Source organism: Sminthopsis crassicaudata, chromosome 5 (genome assembly GCF_048593235.1).
Source record: "Sminthopsis crassicaudata isolate SCR6 chromosome 5, ASM4859323v1, whole genome shotgun sequence".
NCBI lineage: Eukaryota > Metazoa > Chordata > Mammalia > Dasyuromorphia > Dasyuridae > Sminthopsis > Sminthopsis crassicaudata.
The window spans coordinates 103,890,729-103,917,863 of NC_133621.1; the positions used below are offsets into that span (position 1 = coordinate 103,890,729).

General features: G+C 33.9%; 1 protein-coding gene across 6 annotated transcripts in view; it reads right to left on the reverse strand.

The window, feature by feature from the left end:
• TRIM24 (tripartite motif containing 24) overlaps nucleotides 1-27,135 on the reverse strand; it is a 115,504-nt gene that overhangs the window by 79,609 nt on the left and 8,760 nt on the right. The gene's annotated exons all lie outside the window — the stretch shown is intronic.

Sequence of the window (27,135 nt, forward strand, 5' to 3'; positions counted from 1 at the left end):
TTCCCTCCCACAAATACTATTTGATAGCAGAAACAAAATAAACAACAACAACAATAATAATTTTTTAAAAAGGCACTAATGAGTGTCTATTGATTTGGAACAAATTATAACAGCATTACTCCTTTTATAAGAAATGGTGAAGTTGGAGAAAGATAAAAACTGAAGTAATTTACCAGGAAAAACATTTATTAAGTGACTAAGTTAAATAATGCTAAAACATATCAGATTAAATTTAAACATCAATACTAGTTACCAGGAACTGATGATAAACACAACATTCCTCCAATAGTGGTGGACTAAGGATAAGAAATACTGCATACTCTGTCAGAGATGTCTAAGAGAAGTTCTATAGAGGACTGGAATTTGCCCCCAACTGCCTCTTAGCAAAATTCTTTTTGTTTAAAAAAGAAAAATTCCCACAACAATCCCACTACAACTATTTAAAAATCTGTAACAATTTAATGAAGGGTGAACTAACCCTGAAATAGCTTCTGATATGAAGGAGGCAATAGCATATAGATTATCATAACGGTATGAAATCCAAAGGAAGCTTTTAAATTGTGAATAACTAGTCTATAGGTCAAAGGGAGAATGTAAGTAACAATACTATTTTTAAAGAACAAAATGACAATTCACTTGAAAGGAGGGAGAAAAAATTATGTGCCATTACAAATAAAACAAAAAAGAAACAGGGGAGAAAAAAGGTATAATGTGGACAGTTGGGGAAGTGCATTCTTACAAATTCACAAAAGCAGGAGCTGCATAAAGTATGTGGAAAGGCTGAAATTAATGATAACAAAGCAGACTATCAGTTTGCATTCTGTAAAACAAAAAACAAAGACAAACCTTGAAAATGAATAGCATTATATTGTAAACAGAAATAATAAAACTTGAAAACCTGGTGCTGGCACCCACTAGACAGAGAGGGAAATAGGGTAATAAAATGAAGAAAGTATTGCTTTTCTCTATTTATGCACTTGTACATTCATGAACTTGGGGGAAGTGTCAAAGAGAACCAATATCTTAAAACTACAGTATCCTTTCATATTTATTCAATTTGCATCCTTGGGACCCCAGTGAGATTACTTCCTTACTATACTTGTATTTGTATTTGAATATATTATACTATGGGATTGCCTGTCATTTAGGGGAGGAGTAGAGGGAGGGAGGGGATAATTTAGAAAAATGAATACAAGGGATAATGTTGTAAGAGAACTCGTTAGTAAACAAGGAGCCAATAAGCAGCTTCACCCAAGTTACAAGAAACCAATTTCAGAAGAGAAAACAACCCAAATAGCAAGACTTCCAGAGCAAGAGATATGTCAGTCAAATGTAAATGGGAAATATTTTACAAAATAAAAAAAAAGTATAAAAGATAATAAATGCTAGTATTTAGTTTAAATTAGCAAGCAACCTCCCAGGCTCCTTATGAACAATGTATTGGTTCAACTCTATACTACTCCTCTTCTAAAGGATCACTGTGAGAATCACTTGATATCTAATGTAATAAATTTAACTATGGAGAGTTAATAACAATGCATGTATTATATACAATATACATGTTACATGTTAATATATAAACTAAAATATTGGTGGTATTAACAAAAATAAGCAATGCCAAGGAAATATTCTGGCTAGAAATCAAAGCAAAAACTAGTTAATATCCTAAAAGCTCAGCATGATAAAAGATAAATACAAGGTCACAGGTTGATGATATTAAATGATGATGTCTATAGGGAATGTATTTATGAGAATCAGGGGTACTGTTTACAAGACTAGAATAAGTAAACCTTAGTGCTATTGAATATAATGAGCCATATAGTGACATAAAATATTAGTAATTTTAAAAACTATTCGTTTGCAGTCGAAATCCACACACAAAAAATGTTTCATTAAGTACTAGGAAACACAACAATAGATATTTGTATGAAAAGAATAGGGCATAAATTCCTTATCTGGTTTAAAAATATGATACAGCCTCTATTTTGAATATTAAAGAACGAAACCCATTATTACAGTAAGGCCACAATTTGTTACCAGATAAAAAAATCTTAACTCATATTCAGAAAGAATTTTCTAAGCAATTGGAGAAGACAGAAAGAGAAGAACCATTTTCTGATAATACAATTTCTAAGGAGAAACATTTATGGAAAGGAATAACGAAGTTATATAAAGAAAGGGATGGAAAAATATCAAGTGCTCAACAGTAGGCCGAGCTAATATAATAAAATAATAAGACCTAAATCTTTTTTCAGCGCCATGCCAAACAAACTCTCAAGAAATTATTTTACAGAGCTAGAATAATAATCACACTCACTCACTCTGTGTGTGTGTGTGTGTGTGTGTGTATATATATATATATATATATATATATATATATAAATAAAATAAAGCAGCAATGGTTATCACAACCATTTGGTACTAATTAGGATCAGATGACAAAATAGTCAATGACTATAGTAATCTAGTGCTTGATAAAACTCCAAAAGGCCCCAGTTTTGGGGAACTTAATATTTTGACAAAATCTGCTGGGAAAATTGTAAATTAACTTGGCAGAAATTAGGCACTGACCCATACCTAAAACCCTATACCTCTGCCCTATACAAAGATAAGGTTGAAATGAGCTCATGGTTTATAAAGAAAGAGTGATACTGTAAGCAAATTAAAAGAGCAAATAGTTTACTTCTCAGATAGGTGGGGAATGAATTTGTGGCCAAAGAACTGGAATATATAATTGAATACAAAAATAGGTTTAATTGTGATATGAAATTAAAAAGTTTTGTACAAGCAGAACCAATAGACAAGATTAGAAGGGAAGCAACAAAATGAGGAAAAATTTTTACATTCAAAGGTTCTGATAAAAGATCTCATTTATAAAATATATAGAAGTGATTTAAATTTATAAGAATTCAAGCCATTCTATACGACTGATAAATCATCAAAAGATATGAACAATTTTCAGATGAAATTGAAACAATTTCTAATCATATGAAAAGGTGCTCTAAATCACTATTGATGAGAAATAAATGCAAATTAAGACAACTCTGAGGTACCACTACAAACCTCTCAGATTGGCTAAGATAACAGGAAAAAATTATGATGAGTGTTGGAGGGGATGTGGGAAAAATGGGATAACTAATACATTGTTGGTGGAGTTGTGAATGGATGCAACCACTCTGGAGAGCTATGCCCAAAGAGCTATCCAATGTGCATACCCTTTGATCCAGCAGTGTTTCTATTGGTCTTATATCCCAAAGAGATCATAAAAAAGGGAAAATTACTCACCATGTGCAAGTATGTTTGTGGCAGTCAGTGGCAAGAAACTGGAAACTGAGTGGATGCCCATCAGCTGGAGAATGACTGAATAAATTGTGGTATATGAATGTAAGGGAATATTATTGTTTTCTAAGAAATGATCAGCAGGATGATTTCAGAGGCCTGGAGAGACTTACATGAAAGGAAGTAAGATGAAGTTAGCAGAAGCAGGAGATCATTATATGCAGCATTAGACAACAACACTATACAATGGACATGGCTCTTTTCAATAATGAGATGATTTAGACCAGTTCCAATGACCTAATGAAAAGAGCCATCTGCATCCAGAGAGAGGACAACACTGGGACTGAATGTGGATCACATAGTTTTATATGTATGATAATTGTGTTTATATATAGTAGTTTATATATATACTATATATATAGATATAGATATACTATATGTAGTATATCTATATCTATATAATATATAGTTTATATATATATACTATAGTATAGTAGTAGTTTATATATAGTATGATAATTGTGTTTATATATAGAAGAATTACACATGTTTAACACATATTGGATTACTTCCCATCTACAATTTCAAACACCAGGTTCTGCAAGGGTGAATGTTTAAAATTATTCATGCATAATGTTTTGAAAATAAAAGGCTTTAATTAAAAAAAAAAAAAAAAAGAAGAAGAAGAAAGGGATGTGGATGTACAAAAAATCCTTTAATCAAAACTTCAACTTTTAGAAGCTAACTTTCCCCCCCAAGGGTGAGAAAATAAAATTTTGTTTATTAAAAAATAAAAGACACATAAAAGATGTAAAGATCTAGCTTTAGGATAAGGGTCCACACTCCTATAAAAATAAGTGTCAGGATAGAAAAATAAGACTCAAGATGTTTTTCCAATGGAGATTGAAGGAAGAGAGAAAGTGATTGAAAAGGGAAAAAAAAAAACAACTACGACTTGTTTTGAGCTGGTGAAATCTTACCATCTCCTCTCTCAAAGGGGGGTGGGGGGGAGGGAGATTTTCTGAAATGTCCTGGGAAAACGTGGGAATTTTTAAAAGCTTCTGAGACAAACAATAATATGTTAACAGGTAATGCTAGACTAACATTCTTATTTTGACAGAACTCCAGTACTACACTCTGCTGCTACTATTGTAGTTCAGAATTTCAATTATTCTTTGCTGGATTATTGCAGTAGTCTGTTACTGTTCTCCTGGGTCCCTCAAATTTTCCACACAGTTGCAGAAATAATCTTCCTAAAAATCATGCTTTTCAGTGGCCCCCTACTGTCTCCCTAATACAAATTTCCCAGCTTTACATTTACATTTAAAGCCTTCACAAAATGGATCCAACCTAAATGATCTATAAATAGAGAAACTTAGAGGATGTGTTTAAGATAAACTTTTCATTCTGCAGGAATGATATATTTCTAATCAAATACCCTACTTTGTTTTCTTAACAAAGTATTCTACTTCCCACCTCCACTATTTTACTTAAATAATTCTCCATCCCAGAGATGTTTCCTCTTTACTTCTCTCTCTTAAAATCCTTAGTTAACTTCAATCAAGGTATAGTCTAGACTCCATCTCTTATTAGAAACTTATTTCAGAGTAGTTCATGTTCCCTCCTTCCTAAAATTATTTTAGACTTACCTCATTACCACCTCAGGATGATGTAAAGCAGTCCCTTTAGAGCAGGGCTGCCTGTTCTCCCCACTTCCCCTTAAACTCCCTAACTATATCCCTCAAATGTAGTAGATGTCAATAGATACTTGTTTGTTTGAATTGTCAACAGGCATTACAGGTATATTAGCTAGATGTGCCTCTCTTCTTGCCTTCAGCGAGGCAATCACTGAACAGATTTTTTTGTGGACAAGATGCAAGAGACTACAAAATACTCAGATTAGATGGAGCCAAAATCTATTGAATGAATACAACTAAAAAGTAGTTACTAATAGACTGATTGTTAACTAAGATTTCTAGGAATCTGTTCTTGGTCTTATTCAACTTATCACTAATATTATGTTCATCAAATTTGTAAATAACAGGATGCAAGCACTCTGCATCATAGTGAGAATCCAAAACAAAATGAATATATTAAAATTAGACAAATCCAATAAAATAAAATTTAAAGGAGATAAATATTTAAAATTCTAACTGTATGAGTACAGTTGCTAGAAAATATGAGAAAAATTTAATAACATGAAGCCAATAAAGTAAGGAATGTGACACAGCCAACAAAAACAAACAAAAAAACTTAGCCCTAATTTATAAAAAAATCAAATCCCAGTACTAAACTACAACCACACTTTAAAAATTAAACACTTTTTGAGAACATTTTAAGAAATTTTTTGACAAGTTAACAAATAGGAGGACACTAAAGGTGAATAAATTGTAGACCAATAACATGAAAATAGAAGGAACTCAAGTTATTTCACCTGAAAAAATTTAGGAGTATGACAGGATTTTAAATATTTCAAAGGTGACCACATGAAAGTTCCATTTAACCCTAAAGTACAGAGGTGATATAAACAATCGATAGAAGTTTGACAGATTTCAGCTCCATATAAGAAATAGCTTCCTAATAAAGAGCTTTATTTATTTATTTGTTTGTTTTTGTGGTGGACAAGAATAGAAATTGAGGGGATGTTCTTCAAATGAGGAGTGGCTAAACAAAGTTGTAATGGAATACTACTGTCCCATAAGAACTGATGAGCAGGCTGATTTCACAAAAAACCTTTAGAACAAGACTAAAATGAACTGATGACAAAGTGAAGTTAACAGAACCAAGAGAATACTGTACCCAGTAACAGAAACAGTGTGCCATGATCATCTAAGAATTTAGCTCTTCTCAGCACTGAAACAATTCTGAAAGGATTCACGATGGAAAAGACTATCCTACATCAAGAGACAGAACTGATGGAATTTGAATGCAGATTAATGCATACTATTTTAATTTTAATTTTTTGCATTTTTTGGTCTGTTTATTCTTTCAAGATTAAAATATTTTACAGGATGCATGCATAACCTATGTCAAATTGCTTGCCATCTTATGGTGAAGAAAATTGAAAAATTTTTTAAAAAATAAATGTTAAGAAATGCCTTTATATATAATATGGGGGAAAAAAAAAGGTCCAAATTAAGAACGGTCCCAAAGTGAAACAAGCATGAGACAGGAATTGTTTCCTACAGTGCTTTAAGTCTTTAAGCAATGGCTGGATGACTATTTGTAAGGAGATATTGTTCCCAAGTTCCCAGCTCAAATATCTCAGGGCTAAATAATATGAGATTCCTTTCTAATGCTCAATTGATCCAGATCATAGACAGTCAGTTAAGAAACTCTTAATTTTTATGTATTGTTAGGATTTTCACTGTGGAAAAAAGGCAAAAGAAATTTAGTTATTGAATAAGAAACATTAACTGACAAGCACTTTTTTACGTTTTCTTGAGTTGTTCTCAAAGGGCAGAAATGAGAAAAGATCAACAAAGGATCGATCAGATATCGTTTTTTGGATAGAGAATCGGCAATATTTTGGAGTGAATAACTAAAACAAAGGACTAAAGTAATGCTCACACATTCTTAAATCTAAAGAATAGAAAGAAAGGAAAAGGAGAGAAGGAAGAAAAAAGTCATAAGAAAGCTAATGACCTGGAACAAAAGAAATCTTATGAAAATCAGGGAAATAACTGAAAAAGTATTGACACTTTATACATTTAAAAACTAAATGAATGAAAGGCAAGGTTAACTATTTAATGTTAGGGTTAATGTTTAATCAAACATTAAAAATTTTTTAAAGATATAAAGGGGGGAAAAGGTCAAGAATTTTCAATATATGATGGCAGTAAAACAAAAAGAATTGTGTACTGCCTTTTCCCTAAAATACTATGTTATTTCAATAAATGTCCTCCAGGAAATAATTCCTCAGTTTGGAGAAGAGTATTTATTTGCATTATACTTGGACCAAATAAATTTAGATTCAATTCCTAATACCCTTTTAACCAGAAATTATCAGGCATTTTGAAAGTAACCTTACCTCTCTAGGATTTAATTTCCTGTGTTCCCCTTTTACCCCAAGAATGAGTTGGAGTGCATTGATTTTTGATGTTTTTGAACTGAAATTCAAAGTCATATGAAGAAGCAATTACAATTAGGTTTCCTCTTCCCTGTAAACTCTTTACTTATATAACTTTTATAGAGTTGGAGTTGGATTAAATGGGCACTGGGAAGATTAAACATTTAAGATTCCTGATCCTAATATAAACTAAGTCTCTTAAGATCCACATCCTAATCTATACAGTAACCTATAGCCTGCTTGCAGATTTACTTTAGAGGTATTTTATTTTAGTTTAGAGGTAAATACTCTTTGTATACTAAAATAGAACTATGAAATCTAATTTGATACCAGAAATGGCACCCCACCCCTCACCAAAACATGTAATCATTTGAACAAAAATTGATAATCTTTCATATACTGTCAACTTGGACCACATCCAATAACTTCCTCTTCCTGTTACAAATAAACTACCACCCAAGCCAAACAGGAATGTTGTGGTTTTTTTTTTGTTTTGTTTTGTTTTTTAAATTCTCTCTACTAGATAGAACAAACAGTTGGGAAACTTTTAATATCTAAAAAAATGTATCTAGATCAAAACAAATTTTACTAATAAGGATTCAAACCTTATACCACCATTTCTATTAAATTTTCTTGAGCAACTTACAAGTGGAACAAAATGGCAGCCAGTTCCCATTTTAATTCTTTTCTCTCTACAATATTTGAATTGTACTTTAAAGATTAAGCACTGCAACACTTAAGTAAATGGACTAGCAAATATGATTTATTTCTATGAAAGATTAAATAGTTTTCTAAAGCATGAAACCTACTTATATACAAATAAAATTAAGGGATGAGAGCCTTAAAGACAGGGGGGGGAGGAGAAGGAACACCCACATTACTGTTAACAGCCCCTAACTACAATTCACTTCATCTAGTCAATTTCTTCGAGGTTCTTCTATCAAAGACATAAAAATCTCTTAAAAGTCTTAGAAGTATTTCATTGTAAACTAAGACACAGAAAGGAGCAAAAATGATGAAAAGATAGTAGGTGACAGACCCTTAGACCAGAAGAAAAACATTTCCTCTTCTTTTTAAAAAGACCTTAACTCCAACTGCCAACAACAACAAAAAGTGAATGAAGTGACTTTCCCAGGGTCACACTGCTAGGAAATGTTATGTATCTGAGGCCATATTTGAACTCATCCTCCTGACTTCAGGGCTGGTGCTGTATCCATGGCACCACCTAGATGCCGCCTCATCATCCACTCTTTATGCTATATAGTAGGTTCAATCAGTTTTCCAGACAAATGCAAGCATGCTAGTCCCACAATTCACAAACAAAGCCAAAAGACTGAAAATCTCTTTAGGTGTCACAGAGCTCTATCAAGGAACCCCAGGCTTCAAGATCTCAGAATTAGAAGGCACCTCAAAAATGATCTAATCCAAACGAAAGCTAAAGAATTAATTATCCTATTAAACTGGGAAACTAAATGGATGCCCATCAGCTGGAGAATGGCTGAACAAGTTATGGTATATAAATATTATGGAATATTATTGTTCTATAACAAGAAATGACCAGCGGGATGATTTCAGAGAGGCCTGGAGAGACTTACATGAACTGATGCTGAGTGAAGTGAAGCAGAACTACGAGATCATTGTACATGACATCATCAATATTATCCAACAATCCTGATGAAAAGGACTCTGTTGTGTCCTGTTTTCTAGAGCTCCCACACTGGGGTGATTAAAATATACCTTCCTATTGGAGTAATGAGGTGGGACTCTCGAAGATGGTGGGGAAATGGAGTCAGTTTATTTCAAGGACCTTCCCCTTTTAAAAATGTAACAAAAACAACTCGAGAACGGTAGGACCACATAAACAACTTGCTATTGTACGTAGTTTGCCACCTGGTATCACTACTTCAATCTCAACACAGGTTGTCACTGCCCTTCCTTGTCAGGAAGGTGGAGAGCCCTTAGGGTAGACAGGGAGCAGTTTCCCTCTGGGCTGAAGGTTCTTCTACCTTACCCAGAGTTTCCCCACTGACTGTGACCCTCTACAGAACTCTTTCCAACAATGAGATGATTGAGGCTAGTTCAAATGACCTTGTGATGAAGAGGCATCACACCCAGAGAGGGGACTGTAGGAACTGAGTGTGGATCACAATATAGCATTCTCACTCTTTTTGTTGTTCACTTGCATTTTTTCTTACACATTTACTTTTTTTTTTTTGATGTGATTTCTCTTATGCAGCAAGAGAATTGTATAAATATGTTAACATGTTTAACATATATTGGATTGTTTGCCATCTAGGGAAGGGGGGGAGGGGAAGGAGAAAATCTGAAACACAAGGCTATGCAAAAGTCAATATTGTCAAATTATTCGTGCATATCTTTTGAAAATAAAAAGCTTTAAAAATTAAAAACAAACTACTAAGAATCTCAGTGTTTAACATATTGAATTATTTGCCATCTGGGGAGAGGGGAAAAAAAAATTTGGGACACCAGGTTTTACAAAGGTGAATGTTGAAAATTATGCATTATGTTTTGAAACTAAAAAGCTTCAATTAAAAAAATATATCTTTTTCATAATATGTCTACCAGATAGGCTCTCTCATTTTTGCTTCAAGAATTCTAGTAAGGGGAATGTGGCCTTGTAGACATTCATTTTTTTTGGTAGTTTTTTGCTCTCCTTACTTATGCTGACCTGAAATAGGGATCAGGCTTTTAAACTCAGCATATCCAAAAACTGAACTTCTCCCTGCTTCCCTCAAAACCACTGGTTCCTTCTCAATGTTTTCATTATTATTGTTATGGGTATTACCATCCTTCCAGTAACCCAGCCAACAAACCAGGAGTCATCCTGATATCATTTTCTCTCACTAAGCAAAATCCAATCTGTAGTCAAGTTTTATAAATTTTACTTTTCCAATCAAGTCTTTTACTTTGTTCTTTTTGTGAATATGAAACCAGGGAACTTGCATTTCTCTTTAAAACTGACAACTTCTATGATACAAAGAATAGATAGTAGTGTTTTTTCTTAGAAAGAGAATATGTTTCTTATAATTTTACTTCTGGTCTAGGAATCTTGTCACCTACCACCTTTTTTCTCCCCCAAATACCTTTTTCTTAAGTTTGGGCTCTCATAAACTTTGCAATGTAGGTCTTCCTACTTCAACTTCCAACATTTTGCCATAAAAAGGGCAGCCACAAATACTCTTGCACATGGGGGTCCTTCCTCCCCTTTTATGATCTCTTTGGGACAGATCTAGAAATGATAGTGTTAGATCAAAGAGTATGCACAATTGTTTGTCCTTTGAGGATAGTTAAAAACTGCTTTCTAGAATATAGCTAGATCAGGTTCACAACACCACCAACAATGCATTAGTGCCCCAATTTCCCCATATCCTCTCCAACACTTATTTTAATTTTGGTTAATCTGTTAGGTGATTACCTCAAAATTGTTTTTACTTGTACTTCTCTAACCAAAAGAAATTTAGAGTAGTTCATATACCTTTCATAGCTTGGAATTTTTTCATCTGAAAAAACAGCCTTTTATTGCCTTTGTTAATTGGAAAATGGTTTTAACTGTTAACAAATTTGACTCAACTCCTTATACATTTGAAAACTGCGTCCTTTGTTAAAAATCCTTGCTATAAAGATTGTTTCCCCAACTTTCTACTCTCTCTCCTTCTAATCTAGGTTACAATAATCAAAATTACCTGTGACATTTCATTATGCTATCTCCTTTGGTCATAAACCTAAAAATCCCTAAACTCCTTTCTGAACACTATGCTATTAGGTGTATTATGTTTAGTATTGACATTGTTTATTATCCCGTTTAGCAAAATGTAGCTTCCTTCCTTTTCTATTAGATCTTTTTTTGATTTGAAAGTGTCAGAAACCAGGATTGTCACTCCTGCATTCTTTTTTAACTTCAGTGAATAGATTCTGCTCCAGCCCCTACCTTTGTATGTCTGTTTTGTGTTTCCAGTAAACAACATATTGTAGGATCTTGATTTTTTTATCCACTCTGTTATCCATTTCTTTCTTATGGAAGATTTCATCTCATTCATATCCGTAATAATGATTACTGCATATTTTTCTTCCTATTTGTCTTATTCCTCTTTCCTACCTTGGTATTTTTTGTGTACTACACCTCCCCATTCTTGTTATTCCTGCCCACTCCTCTGCCATTTTTTAATCTCTTCCCTTCTTACTCAGTCTAGTAAGATACATTTCTATATTCAACTAATTATTGCACATTATTATTATCCCTGAGAGTCAATACTGATAAGTTTTAAGAGCGGTCCATTACCCTCTTCCCCATCCTCATCTCATAACAGATCTTTTGTACTTCTTCCTGTAAAATAATTTACTCCATTCTACTGTTCCTTTCCTTCTGCACTCACTGGTGCTCCTATTTCCTTAATTATGTCATTCCCTAAAATTCATCTTATACCCATACTCACATTTCTATTAGGTGTTGGTACAATGGGTGCTATGTTTTTAAAGCATTACAAGTATCATCTTCCCATGTTGTGGGGTAAAAAACAGCTCCACTTAGTCCCCTCTGCTTTTCTTAGGTCTTGATAGTAAATGCAAATTTATTTTTGTTCAATTCTGAACTTCCTACAAAAAGTAGAAATCCTTCTATTTAATTGGATGACCAATGTTTTCCCTTGGGAGTATTATGTTTAATTTTTCCAGGTGGGTTTTTCTTGATTTAGTCCTAGCGCCTCTGAATTCCGGAATATGTCCATAACCTCCATTCTTTAATGTTGGAACTACTAGGACCTATGTAGTTCTGATTGTGGCTCCCCAATATCTGAATGGCTTCTGGACACACTTGCAGTATTTTTTTTCCCCCTTGATTTGATAGTTTTGTAATATGGCTATAAGTCTCCTTGGAGTTTTTAAGATCTCTTTCTTGAGGTTTAATGCCTATTGGTTTCAAGACATCAGAACAATTTTCCTTAATTTCTTGTTCAATAATTCTGACATTGTCTCTCTGGCTCTATTTTCTAGGTCAGTTTTTTTCAATGAAGCATTTTACATTTTCTTGCAAGAGATTTTTCATTGAATTTGGTTGATTCTTGATGGCACTTTCACTTACCCAATTCTGACTTTTAAGCAGTTATTTTTTCTCTGTTACCTTTTCATTTCCTTTGACATCTGGCCAACTGTATTTTTAAGCAGTTCTTTCTAATCTGTTAACTTTCTCATTCTTTTGCATCACTCTTTTCCTTCCAATTTTTCTTATACTTTGCTTTTTGAGTTTTTTCCTTTTAAGATTTTTTTTGTTTTGTTTTGTTTTGTTTTTCTGAGGCTAGGATTAAGTGACTTGCCCAGGGTCACACAGCTAGAAGTATTAAGTGTCTTGAGAACCTCATTCGGGTCCTCCTGAATTCAAGGCTGGTGCTCTATCCACTGCACCACCTACCTGCCCCTCCTTTTGAGTTTTAAGCTCCTTTTTGAGCTCTTCTGTTGGGATTTAAGATCAAATACCATTTTTCTTTGGGATTTTAACATTGTATTCTTTTTCCCCCTGTGGGGGATGTGGTGTGCAGAGGGCAGCCTTCTATTCTTTTAAATTTGAGCTTTGCTCATCAGGTGGAAGGGGCACAGTTTCAGGATTCTTGTACCTAGTACTGCATTAATGCTGCACTAACACTGCCCTGATTTGTGCAGAGAGGGTGAGCTGGCCAGAGTGGTTGGGGCAGCTTCCCTGGAGCTAATCTGTGGTCCTAGTGGTGCTTGTCTGGGCCAGACAGAGGCCAGGTAGGTGTTTCCAATTCCTGGGGCTATACTATAACAAATAGTGGTCTGGCCTCGAGAGCCTGGCAGCTGGAGAAAGGTTCTTCACCCCCAAGGCTCTGTTGACTCTCCCTCTGGCCCATACTGTGCTTCTCAGAGCTGAAGGACATTGGCTCCCCTGGCTATGGCGAGATTGTTGATTCTTGCAAGATAAAATGTCAAGTTGTTTGAAAACCATGATTATTGAGTATGTACACTACAAGCCATCTTAAAAATACAACAATATTTTGTGGAAACAAAACTTATATTTCCTTGAAGTATTAAGGCTGTTTTTTTCTGATGAAAAACTTATCTGTTACTGCTTTTCTGTCTGACAGTTTTTCAAATGAACTGGTTAATAATACTGATCAGTAGTTCAACTGTTTATGTTAAGAATGCAGCTTCGTTTATGACTGTAGTAGGAAAAAAAAAGCCCCATGTAAAAAGACTCTTATAAAAATCATTGCCTACATAATAGATGTAATACTTCAGCCAAGAGAAAGCAAACACTTTCTATCTTAACTAGCTGTTCATTTATGTCAGTTGCTTAGCTTAAGTGGTTGAAAATTAAAAATGAGTTTCCATCTCTCAGTAAGCAAACTTGTAAAATTCTCTTACTAATTTCCACAAAGTGCTTGTGTAAAGTACTTTCACTTTATTCTTGTTTTAAATTGAAATAAAGGGAAGAAAAATGCCTCAATGCAGAAGCAGATTTAAGACACTGGTGTTGAGCCATGTAATTCAAACTTTTGTTCAAAAAAAAAAGAAACAGCAGCAATCATCAAAACCATTTGGTACAGTAGTGGATCAGTGGAATAGATTTGATACACACAATACGATAATCAAGGCATATAGCAATCTAATATTTGATAACCCCCCAAACTGCAGCTTCTAGAATAAGAGCTCACATTTGACAAAAATTGCTGAGAAGACAGAAATATGTCAAACTCAGAACAGACATATATCTCACATCCCCCCACACGACAAAATAAGATCAAAATGGATATATAAAGGATGATACCATAAACAAATTCGGAAAGCAAGGGCTAATTTACCTATCAGATGTTTGGAGAAGGGAGGAATTTATGATCAAAGAAGAACTAGAGAACTTTTGAAAGGCAAAATGGACAATTTTGATTACAATAAATTATAAAGGTTTTGCACAAACAAAACTAAAGCTGAGAAAAGAAATCTTTACTGCCAGTATATCTGATAAAGATCTCTTTTCTAAAATGTCATCTTATAAATTTGACACAGAGTTCTTTATGTAAGTCATTCCCCTATTGATAAGTGGTCAAAGGATATGAACAATTTTCAGATGATTAATTAAAATTAAAGCCACTTTTAGTTACGAAAAGATGCTCTAAATTACTATTGATTAGAGAAATGCAAATAAAACAACTCTGAGGGACCACCTCATACCTCTCTGGTTGGCTAAGATGACAGGAAGAGACAATGATAAATGGTGGAGGAGATGTGAGAAAATGAATAACTAATGCATTGCTGGTGGAGCTGTGAAATGATCCAACCATCTAGAGAACAATCTGCAATTATGCCCAAAAGGCTATCAAACTGTACATGCCCACTGAATGACCCAGAAGGGCCATTACTGGATTTCTATCTTGAGAAAATCATTAAGGAGGGAAAAGAACCCATGTGTGCAAAAATATTTGTAGCTCTTTTTGTGATAGCAAAGAATTGGAAAATGAGTGGATGCCCATCAACTGGGGATTGACTGAACAAGTTGTGGTAAATGTTTTATAGAAAATAATGAAAAAGCAGATTATAGAATAAAGGCCTGGAAAGATTTACATGAACTGATGCTGAGCAAAAATGAGCAGAACCAGAACTACATTGCACACAATAACAGCAAAATTGTCTAATGAAAGACTTGGTTCTTCTCAGTGGTTCAGTAAGCTAAACAAATGCCATCTGCATCCAGAAAAAGAACTAAGGAGAAGGAATGTAAATCAACACTTGCTATTATGTTCCCTTGTTTTTTCTGGTTTTGTTTTTTGTTGTTGCTGTTTTTTTTTTAAATATACATCTTCCATGGTTTTTCTCGTTTGCTATGTGTATTAAAAATAAAGAAAAAGAAATGGGTAAAAAGGAAACAGTAGCCTTCTCTAGTTGGGATAGGGAAGGAAAAAGGAAAACAGTTTAGAACTTAAAATGTTAACAAAAAATAAATTTCTACATAAAATACTCATAACCCTCATAATTTGATAATTTTTATGCCTTAGAATGATTATAGTTAGTATTATAATAACTACAAAATAAAACAAAATTTTATTTTACAATTACAAAATATAAACAAACTTAGGGCAAGTTATTACTTGTAGTTATTACTGGCATTTAATGAAAAAATGTAATAAAAATTACCCAAAAATTTATTTAAAATAATAAAAACTGTGATACCAAAGAAAATGTTACAAAAGAAAATATTTGTAGTGCCACAATACTTAATGTGCACCTGAATAAATGAGGCACCTGAACATTTGGGATGATCAAGAAAGATTTTGGATAAACCTGAAATTTTCATATAATATAATATCTTATATTTATTATCTCATTTTTGTATCTCATATTTCATTATTATAATGTCTTATTGTTCTTTTTTAAAAAATGAAATTATCTTTTCACTAGGAATATATAACCAGTTTGCTGAGAAAATGCACTAGACTAGCTCAAGACAATGAAGATTAATAATGCACTATTTAAGAAAATATTAATATGAAACAAGAAAGCCCTAAGAATGACAAATTGAGTGATACAAAGTGAAGAAAGCAAAACCAGGAAAGCAACAACAATGTAAATAGAAAAAATTGAAATGCTATCAAGTATTTTCCAGCTTAGCCTCAAAGAGATGTGAGAATTACAAAGAAAGGGAGGCTCTTGAGTTGAAGGATTATGGATGTGGAATATCGAATGTATTAAGAGTCTCTTAATATACTGGTTAATTCTCCCAAATTTTTTTTCTCTCATTTTTTGTTTCACAGAAAGGCTCTTTGGAGATGAGAGAGGAAAAGGGATGTATTTAGAAATGAAAGAGTAATAAAAATTAAAAGTTCACTGAGGTGAAATATAATAGGTGAATAATTCCAAGTGACTGGGGTTGCCTATACAATGGCATGGAAACAGAAAATGACATGTGTGTCGGGTGGGACTGCAAAATACTTGAAGTAGGATAATGGTCATTGAGGCTGGAAAAGATAGTTGTATTTTATTTTATATTAGAAATAAAGTCTCACGAATTGAGTGGGAAGAAAAACTACATGGTCAGATCTACAATTAAGAACATTTGTAACAGAACTAAAACACAAAAGGGGACTGTGATAATCATTCTTACATGCTTGAGTTCTGCAGGATTTTTATACTAAGAAAATTTATTAATGTGATCTTTTTGATAATAATGTAAAATAGGTAATACAATCTATTGATCATTCCTACTTTATAGAAAAAGAAAATCAAGCTCAATTAACTTGCCAAAATTGATATTCCTATTAAGTATCAGGGTCAGTTTTAAACCTAGATCGATCCCATAACATGTATGATCTTTTACTTGAGGGCGTCAGTGATCAGATCTAGAACTTGAAATTTTAAGTCACCTCACCCTTTTTCTGCTTATTAATCTAATCTTTTCACTATACCATGCCACCATTAATGCTTGTACGGGAGTATGTTGGCATCTCTTTTGCCTACTTATTATTGGTAAGGGCAAATGTGCTACAGTGATTTGGAAATCAAATAATCTGGGTTCTAATCCTAGTTGTTGTAATCTTGGGCACACCAAGATCTCTCCAAGTTTGTCACTAATCTATAAGGAGGAGGAGTAAATTTTGGATTATCTCCAAAAAGAGATAATACAAATGACAGACCACTAATCCAAAGAGAGAGTATCTGCTCTTTGCATTAGCTTTATGCCTAGTACAGGGAAAGGCAAAACCCCACAGAAGCAGCAAGAAAAAAAAAAAATTAAGATCAGGGGAGTTCTTTTAGTAATTAACACGTAGGTTTCTGAGGAGAGAAGAGTTACTTCGGAATGTCCCAGAAGGTGGGTTGTTTATTATGATGACACTGATAAGATAGTAAATAATCAATACTCATTGCCTCGGTTTGAATGAGAAAATGTAAACAAAAAAAAAAAAAAAAAAAAAAAAAAAGCAAGGAAGGAGAAAGACAAATAACCAGATTAAAGTAGAAGTTTCACAAAGAGAATTCCTAAATAACAATGGGGAGAGCCTTCACATAGTCTAATTCCTAACAAAAGATCAGAGAGTGACTGACATGATAAAAGCAAAGCTTTACAAATTAATCTGACCAAACCAGATAAAAGCCAGGTGGAAAATCCTCCGGAGTCTGGATTAACACTGTAATAGCAATGGAAAAAGGATAGACGCCAGTCACTGCAAACAATCAACAAAACACGGTTTCTAGAGAGGAAGAAACAAACAAAAAAAAAAAGTACAAGGTTTTGAAACACTTAGGATATAAGCTATTCATGAGGTTTTGCAGGGTGAGTATTGAAGGTTATCCATGCATATGTTTTGAAGATGAAAAGCTTTAATAAAGGAACAGAAAAAAAAAGTAATAAGCTATTTTGCTGAGAAGAGGCAAAGGGGAAAATAGAGTTCAATCTATTTATAATCATCAATTATTAAAAGGATTTTTTTCCTGAAAAAATTATTTTGTCAATGTATTTACATGTATACTTGAAACTTTAAGATGATCTATTTATTATTTTGAGCCTGAGGTGATAGCTGGATACTAGAAGTAACCATTAGAAATGAGATTATTGTTCAATAGTGGAGAGTTCAGAGTTGGGAACATCTGCATACACAAATGATTTTAAATAAAAATAACATAAGTACTCAACTTACAAAAATTGATCTCCAACCCAAATATTATAATCCTCACTGTATAAAGAAAATGTTAAAAAGTTAATAAGGTATTTTAACTAGAATCCCCCAAATTCCTTCCCAATCTAAATTCTATGATTATCATAGAATGATAGTCAAGAACTAGAACTCTTGACTTCACATTCAATGCTCTTTTTATTCACACTACCACACACTCACTTATAGCTTATATTATGGAAATGGATAAAATCAAAGAATCTACCTAGAGGCCAAGAAAAAAATAGAACACTTCAATAACAAGAACTCAAGAAAAATAATACATAAGGTATAAATAGAACTTTTGACTACACTGCAGAAATGGGAAGTCTATTAAGGGTAGAACATCTAAAATATTTTCATATATTGATTTTCTCCTCATTTTCTTTCATCTTTTTTTTTTTTTTTTTTTTTGAAAAATAACCTTTGTTCCTTAGGACAGCTCTATGGGAGAGGGGGGGAGATACAAATGGAAATATAGGACATGAAAAAAAAAAATCAATAAAAATTAATTTTCGGGGAAACAAAAAAGGAACAGAGACCTAACATTACCAGATCTCAAACTAATATTTAACTGTAATAGCTAACATTTATATATAACACTTTCATTTGATCCTCAAAAAAAACTTGGACAGAAGATATTTTTTCCCCTATTTTACAGTTGGGGAAAACTGAAGTAAAAAAGACTTAAGTGACTTGCCCAGAGTCACAGAGCTAATTTAAGACTGGATTTTAACTTGGATCTTGATTTCAGATCCAGTCCTCTCTCCTTTGTGCTATGTATGTTATAAAACTGTATTCAAGTTATTTGATATTAACTAAAAAGTTAGAAAAGTAGATCAACAACTGATTTTTTTTGTACAGCATTAAAAAACATGGAAATGTTTTGAAGAATCACATGTTTAAACTGTATTGGATTATTTGTTGTCAAGAAAAAGAACACAAGGTTTTGAAAGGGTAAATATTGAAAACTATCTTTGCATGTATTTTGAAAAATAAAATCTTAAAATGAATGGATGCCCATCAATTAGAGAATGGTTGGGTAAATTATGGTATATGAATGTTATGGAATATTATTGCTCTGTAAGAAATGACCAGCAGGATGAATACAGGGAGGCTTAGAGAGAGTTACACGAACTGATGCTGAGTGAAATGACCGAAGCAGGAGATCACTATACACTTCAACAACGATACTGTATGAAGATATATTCTTTCAGATCTAATTCAGTTCCAGTTGATCAATGATGGCCAGAAACAGCTACACCCAGAGAAGGAACACTGGGAATTGAGTGTAAAAATGTTTACACTATTGTCTTTCTAACCAGGTTATTTATACCTTCGGAATCCAATTGTTACCGTGCAACAAGAAATTTGATTTTACACAAATATACTGTTATCTAAGTTATACTGTAACACATTTAATATGTATGGGATTGCCTATCATCTAGGGGAGGGAGGGGAAAATTTGGAAAAAATGAATACGAGGGATAATTTGTTAAAAAAAAAAAATTTACCCATGCATATATATTATTAAAAAAAAAAAAAAGAAAGAAAGAAAAGAAAAAATAAAATCTTAAAAAGAGAGTAGACCAATGGAATGAAATAGGCAAAAAATAACCAGAAGTGAGTTCAACATAGACAAGACTCAAAGAAATCAACTATTAATGAAGGAACACAATTCTTGTTTTGTTATAAAAAAAAAAAAAAAAAAAAAAAAAAAAAAGAAAGAAAGAAAAGAAAAGAAAAGAAAAGAAAAGAAAAGAAAAGAAAAGAAAAGAAAAGAAAAGAAAAAATGCTGGAAAGAGTCCCGTGGAAAACACTTTAGCAAAAACTAGATTTAGACCAACATTTTACACCATATGCCACAATGAACTCCACAATGAACAACCTAAACATTAAAAGATCACATTAAAAAGTTAGCTAAGACACCCATACCGAAAGAACTCTGGGAAATGAATGTCAATCACTACATAGCATTTCCAATCCCTCTTTTTTTGTCTGTCTGCATTTTTTATTTCCTTCACAGGTTAATTGTACATTATTTCAAAATCTGATTCTTCTTGTGCAGCAAAATAACTGTATGGATATGTATACATATATTGTATTTAACATATACTTTAACATTTAACATGTCTTGGTCTACCTGCCATCTGGGGAAGGGGGTGAGGGGAAGGAGGGGAAAAATTGGAACAAAAGGTTTTGCAATTGTCAATGCTGAAAAATTACCTATGTATATCTTGTAAATAAAAAGCTATATAAAAAAAAAAAAATAGAAAGAGTTAGCTAAGAGGGCAAGAAATAGTTTCTAGAACTAACCCTAATAGAAGTCTTCATTTAACAGTGTGAAACAGAAGTGATGAGACAATTTTGATTGCAAAAAGTCAAAATGCTTTTGCATTATGAAAATCAATGCAGCCAGAACTAAAAGACAAAGCAAAAAGGAAAAATATTTGTATTAAAAATCTATAAGATAATCACCACAAAATCATGAAGAACCATTTTGGTTCAAGAGCTTCTGACCAAAGAAATGAAAGCTATCAACAACTACATGAAATAATGCTCCAACTCCAAATTATGGGATAGGAGAAAACAAGAACACTAATGCCGAGGTGAGGAATGGCACAATTTCTACAAAAATAATTTGTAATTTAATAATACTAGAATCTACCTTTTAGTAAGGAAGATGTCTATCATTTGGGGAATGGCTTGACTGAACAAAAAGTGTGATATGTATCATAGTAAATTACTGTACTATAAGAAATGCCAAATATAAAGCAACAAGGAGGAAAACTTGGGAACTTGTAGAAATTGATACAGAACAAAGCAAGCAGAACTAAAAGAACAATGCAGTACATCAATTATCAAAGGAAAAGACTGAAGATTACAGTTCTGTGAGAAATTATGTGATTTCTCGTAAAGTCACAAAATAGATTGAACCTATAACCTAAATTTTTGTTTATGAAGATCTGGGTCTGATGGGTTTGGGGAAAATGAAACTTTGTACAAATATTACAATAGAGTGCTCCATCAGCTCAAGCAAGCATTAGCAAATATTATAACTGACTACAATAAATTTAGGCAAACACACCTGCAATAAGTCAACTATACTGGCTTGACTAGAATTTAGCAAACCTTTGCTACCTCCACTTGAGCAAGCACTGAGCACACAGTGAAAATTAACCAGATAAAGAATGGGGGGGGGGGTCACAGGTTCCTATGGTTTTGACTATATAATCCCTTCTAACTCTCTGAGCAGGATTCCTCTCTGAGACTCAGTGACCAGACTGCCTGCTTCGAGAGATTATAAATAAAACTTCTAATCTTCGCTTTGAGAAATCTCATGAGTAATCATTTTGAGTCAGGAGTTGCATCGCCATCCCACACAGCTGCAGATAGTGGGGGAACTTCAGCCCAGAGGAAACCTGCCAAAAATATTTTGTTTGAGGATGATTTCAGAAAGGCCTGGAGAGACTTACATGAACTGATGCTGAGTGAAATGTAGATCCTTATGCAGACACTTTAGCAGATTAATTACCCTATAGCAGCATATGAGCAAATTGTTTCTGCTGCTATCAAAGCATGGGACACTGTTAAAGGCCAGAACTTAAATAAAGGTGCTAAGTCAGTGGAATTGATAGAGACAATACTTATCTATTTTAGCATGGTTCAGTATGATTAATTTCATCCTACAAGGAGATGTTATGGACCAGAACTTGAAACAAGGTACTAAATGGAATTGAGATAATGATTAAATCTAGTTTAGCACAGATTTAATCCTACAACAAATCATGGTTTCCTAGTGATATAATGATTGATGTATTCGCAGTGTGGGGCAAGAAGCTCTCAGGGCCAGAAAGACAAGCTCATTAGAAGCTCTCAGAGTCCCAGGGCCAGGATTCAGTATGGGAAAATCAGAAGTCAGAGAAAGCAGGCGGGAGCTCAAGCTCTTGGAACAAAGGAGAGAGATAGGCCTCCAGAAAAAGTAGCTGAGCCCCAAGTGAAGGAGACAAGATTTTGAAGAAGACACAAGAAAGGAGACAAGACTTGAAAACGGACAATAAAGGATTTGGACTTTAATATCTGGCTGCATTTGGGTGATTACTGAACTGAAACTAAGGCTGCCTCCAGAGACCCCAAGAAAACCCCAACAAGAGAAGATTACATTTTAGAGAAGAATATTACAGGGCACCTTCCCAGGAAGACTAGAGGGGAAGCCTTCATGAAAATAGTGCAAGGTCCAAATGAACCCTTTGCTGATTTTGTGGTCTGCAGACAGCAGTCATATGAACTATTGGTGAAAATGCAGCAACAGAAATTATGATAAGACAACTGGCTAAGGAAAATGTTAATGAGATTTGTATCAAGAGTTGCATTAGGACTACATAAGGATGCTCCTTTAGAAGAAATCATAAGACGCTGTGTCACAGTGGGCACAAATACTTTTTATACCCAGGCTATGATGCAGACTTTTCAAGATCTCAACATGGGAAGACAGGGTCCCTTTTGGCAAGGGACTTCCAGAGACTTCTCAATGCTTTCAATGTGGTTAAAGTAGGGCATCTGAAAGCTCAATGTTGGCATAGAAATCAGGGTGGGAGAACAAGACCCAAAACCCCATATCCACAATGCAACAAAGGCTTCCATTGGGCATCAGAATGTAGATTGATTCAAAGAACCTTGAAGCAGGGCTCAGCCCCAGGGTCCCAGGCAAAGAAACTTGGGGCATTAAACATGATCAATCAGCTGAGAAGCAGCCTGATGGGGGAAGGGGATTGCAATGAGGGAGAATAGAGCTGTATGCAGCTGGGACTATCCCCTGAGAGGGGAAATCTATCCCTGTCTAGCCTATAGAACCCTTGCCTCTCCAAAAAGTAGGCTTGATCATTTTAGCTCCTAAGAATACTTACAAAACAATGTTTATCCATACACTGATTTGGGAAACTGCGAAACATGTAGCTAATATCCCAGTTACTAATACAGGTAGACAATGTATGATCTATCACCAAGGAGAAGCAGTAGCATCAGGTTGACACACACTCCTGATAGCCTGAGAGGCAAACTGGTGTTATTTACCTGGACTGACTCCCAACAACAGAATCCAGGAATATTCTAGACTGCAGCAGTTGCAACTGACCATCCTCCTATCTATGTTCACTATCTATGTAAATGACATACCATTGAAAGGGTTGATAGACACAGGTGTAGATCGTATAGTCATTAGAGGTGCCAACTGGCCCAGTCACTGGCCAAAGAGTCCAACAGGACACCCATATGTCTGGCATAGGAGGATCAATTTGAAGCTGAAATTTGAAGGTAAAACAGGAGTTTTAAACTCCTTTTATGGTAGAAAAAAATCCCCATCAATCTGTGGGAAAGAGACATCCTACAACAGTTAGGATTACAATTGAGTACTTCAAGCTTTTTAGGTAGGGCTGCTTTTGAAGGTCTGCCAACACTCTCACCTGTTCTTATTCAGTGCAAAACTGATATATCAGTGTGGATAGAACAATGACCCTTAGCCAAAAATAAAATTCAGGCTTTATTAAATATAGTACAAGAGCAACTTGACCAAAGACACTTACAACCTTCTCTAAGTCCTTGGAATTCCACTGTATTTGTTGTAAAAAAGAAATCTGAAAATGCAGGATGTTGACTGATTTGAGAAAAGAAAATGAACAGATGGAAACTATGGGAATTCTTCAGCCTGGACTTCCGTCTCCTACTCAATTGCCTAGAGCAGTGGTCCTCAAACTTTTTAAATAGGGGGCCAGTTTACTGTCCCTCAGACTGTTGGAGGGCCGGACTATAGTAAAAACAAAAACTCACTCTCTTGTCTCCGCCCCTCAGCCCATTTGTCATAACCCAGCAGGCTGCACAAAAGTCCTCAGCGGGCCATATCTGGCCAGTGGACTGTAGTTTGAGAACCCCTGGTCTAGAGAATGTCCTCTTTTGGGTTACAGACATTAAGGATTGTTTCTATTCTATCCCCCAGGATAAGGAGGATATGAAAAGATTTACTTTTTCAGCACCCAGAATTAACTTAGCTGAACCTTATAAAACATATGAATGAACAGTTTTGGCACAAGGAATGAAAAACAGTCCTATTTGTCAAATATATGTTGCTGCTGCTCTTATACTAGTAAGAAAAGCATTTCCAAAAGTTGTATTATTACATTACATGGATGTTATCTTGGGGTGTGCATCTGCAAATGTTAGAAGCATGTCTACAAAAGACCATAGAAACACTAAGGAACTACAAATTGCATATAGCTCCAAGAAAAATTCAAAGGCACACTCTTTTTCAATATTTAGGGTGTGAAATATCCAAGCTGCTTATAGTACAAAAATTATTTTTAAGAAAGAGAAACTAGACTTCCAGCCAAGATGGCAGAGAGGAAACACATCTATCTAAGCTCCTTCTTGCTCTCATAATACTTTATTTCATGACAAGGCCTCGGAATTAGGGATTGGCTGAAAAAACCCATGAATACATTACCAACAGAAAATATCCTCAAAATTCACCAGAAAAGGTCTGGTTTTGCTCCCAGGCAGGATGGTTAGGATCAGGGGCAGACTGCCTTCAGTCTTTATATCAGGAATACAGAACTGGTTCAATGTTAAAAATACTATTGGTATAATTAACTATATCAATAAACAAATTTGCATAAATCATGTATTTCAACAGATGTAGAAAAAAAATTTGACAAAATCCAATATCCATTCCTATTTAAAAAAACTAGAGAGCATCGGAATAAATGGAGTTTTTAAAATGATCAACAGCATCTACCTAAAACCACCAGCAAGCATCATATGTAATAGGGATAAATTAGAAGCATTCCCAATAAGATCAGGCTTCATATGAAACAAGGTTGCCCTGATCACTATTATTACTATTAAATATTGTATTGGAAATGTTAGCTTTAGCAATAAAGAAAAAAAAAAAAAAGATTAAAGGAATTAGATAAGAGTAGGTAATGAGTAAACTAAAACAGACCTGGAAAATAGATCTAGGAGAGATAATCTGAGAATTACTGGACTTTACACAATAAGTATTATTTGAGATCTATCAACATCCACATTAAAGGATCAAAGGATCTGAAATCTGTTATTTGAAAGGCAAAGGAACTTGGTATGCAGCCAAGAATAACTCACCCAGCCAAATGATAATTTTTTCCCCCCAGGGAATAAGATGAAGATTCAATGACATAGGTGAATTTCATCTATTTCTGATGAAAAAACTGGAACAAAAAATTTGACTTCCAAATATAGGACTCAAGAGAAAGATAAAAAGATAAAAAGAAATCTTGGGAACTATATTTTGTTATAAAGATACATAAAGAACACATATATAATTTGTTCTAGAAACTAGAAGTGGAAAGGAAATTGTACCAGAAAAAGGGTAAAGTGCGGGTACTACATCTCATTTAGAGGCAACGGAAACATATATATGAGAGAAAGTAGGGAGGGGGATGAACATAGTGAGTTTCTTACTCTCATCAGAATTTGCTTAAAGAGAAAAATATTAGACATATTCAATTTACAGAGAAACTTCTCCCACACCTCATTGAAAAGTAAGAGGGGAAAAGTGAAAAGGGAAGGAGTAAGCTAAGTGGAAGGGAATGTAGAAATTGTGAGGAAAAGGGGTAAGAAAGGGGGAGGAATTCTAAGGTGGGGAAGGGATGCTAAAAGGAAGGGCTGTGAGAAGCAAGTGGTGCTTACAAATTTAATACTGGGGAGTGGGGTTAAGGGGAAAGGAAAGGAGAAAAGTATAAATAAGCAGGGGTTAAAACAAGATGGCAAGTAATACAGAATTAGTCATTTTAACCATAAATGTGAATGGGGTAAACTCCCCCATAAAAAGGACGATTAGCAGGCTAGATTAAAAGCCAGAATCCTACATTATGTTGTTTACAGTAAACACACTTGATGTACGGGGATACATACAGAGTAAAGGTAAAAAGTTGGGAGGAGAACTATACTTCAGGTGAAGTCAAAAAAACAGGGGCAGCCATCCTGATCTCAGATCAAGCAAAAGCAAAAATTGATCTAATTAAAAAATAAGGAAAGGCACTATATCTTACTAAAGGTAGCACAGATAATGAAGTAATATTAATATTAAACATATATGCACCAAGTGGTGTAGTATCTAAATTCTTAAAAGAGAAATTAAAAGAGCTGAAAGAAGAAATAGATAGCAAAACTATAGTAGTGGGAGATCTCAACCTTGCACTCTCAGAATTGGATAAATCAAACCACAAAATAATTAAGGAAGAAGTCAAACGTAAATAGAATACCAGAAAAGTTAGGTATGATAGATCTTTGGAGAAAACTAAAAGGAAGCAGAAAGGAGTATACTTTCTTCTCAGCAGCTCATGGAACTTATACAAAAACTGACCATATATTTGGATATAAAAACCTCAAATTTAAATGCAGAAAGACAGAAATAGTAAATGTGTCCTTTTCAGATCATGATGCAATGAAAATTACATTCAATAAAAGACAGGGGAAAATAGACCAAAAAATAATTGGAAACTAAATAATCTCATACTAAAGAATGATTGGGTGAAACAGTAAATCATAGACAATTAACAATTTCACCCAAGAAAATGACAATAATGAGATGTCATACCAAAAATGTGTGGGATGCAGCCAAAGCAGTAATAAAGGAATAAAGGGTAAATATGGGGAAATTTTATATCTCTAGAGGCCTACTTGCAAAAAATAGAGAAAGAGAACGTCAATAAATTGGGCTTGCAAGTAAAAAAGCTTTTAGAAAAGGAACAAATTAAAAACCCCTAGTCAAACACTAAACTAAAATTTAAAAATAAAAGGAGAAATTAATAAAATTTAAAGTAAAAGAAAAACTACTGACTTAATAAAACTAAGAATTGGTTTTATGGAAAAAACCAACAAAAGAGATAAAACCCTTAGTAAATCTGATTTCAAAAAAAGTAAAGAGGAAAATCAAATTAAGTCTTAAAAATGAAAAGTGAGAACTTGCCACTAATGAAGAGGAAATTAGAGCAATAATTAGGAGTTACATTGCCCAACTTTATGCCAACAAATTCAATAACTTAAATGAAAGAATACCTTCAAAAAGATATAGCTTGCCAA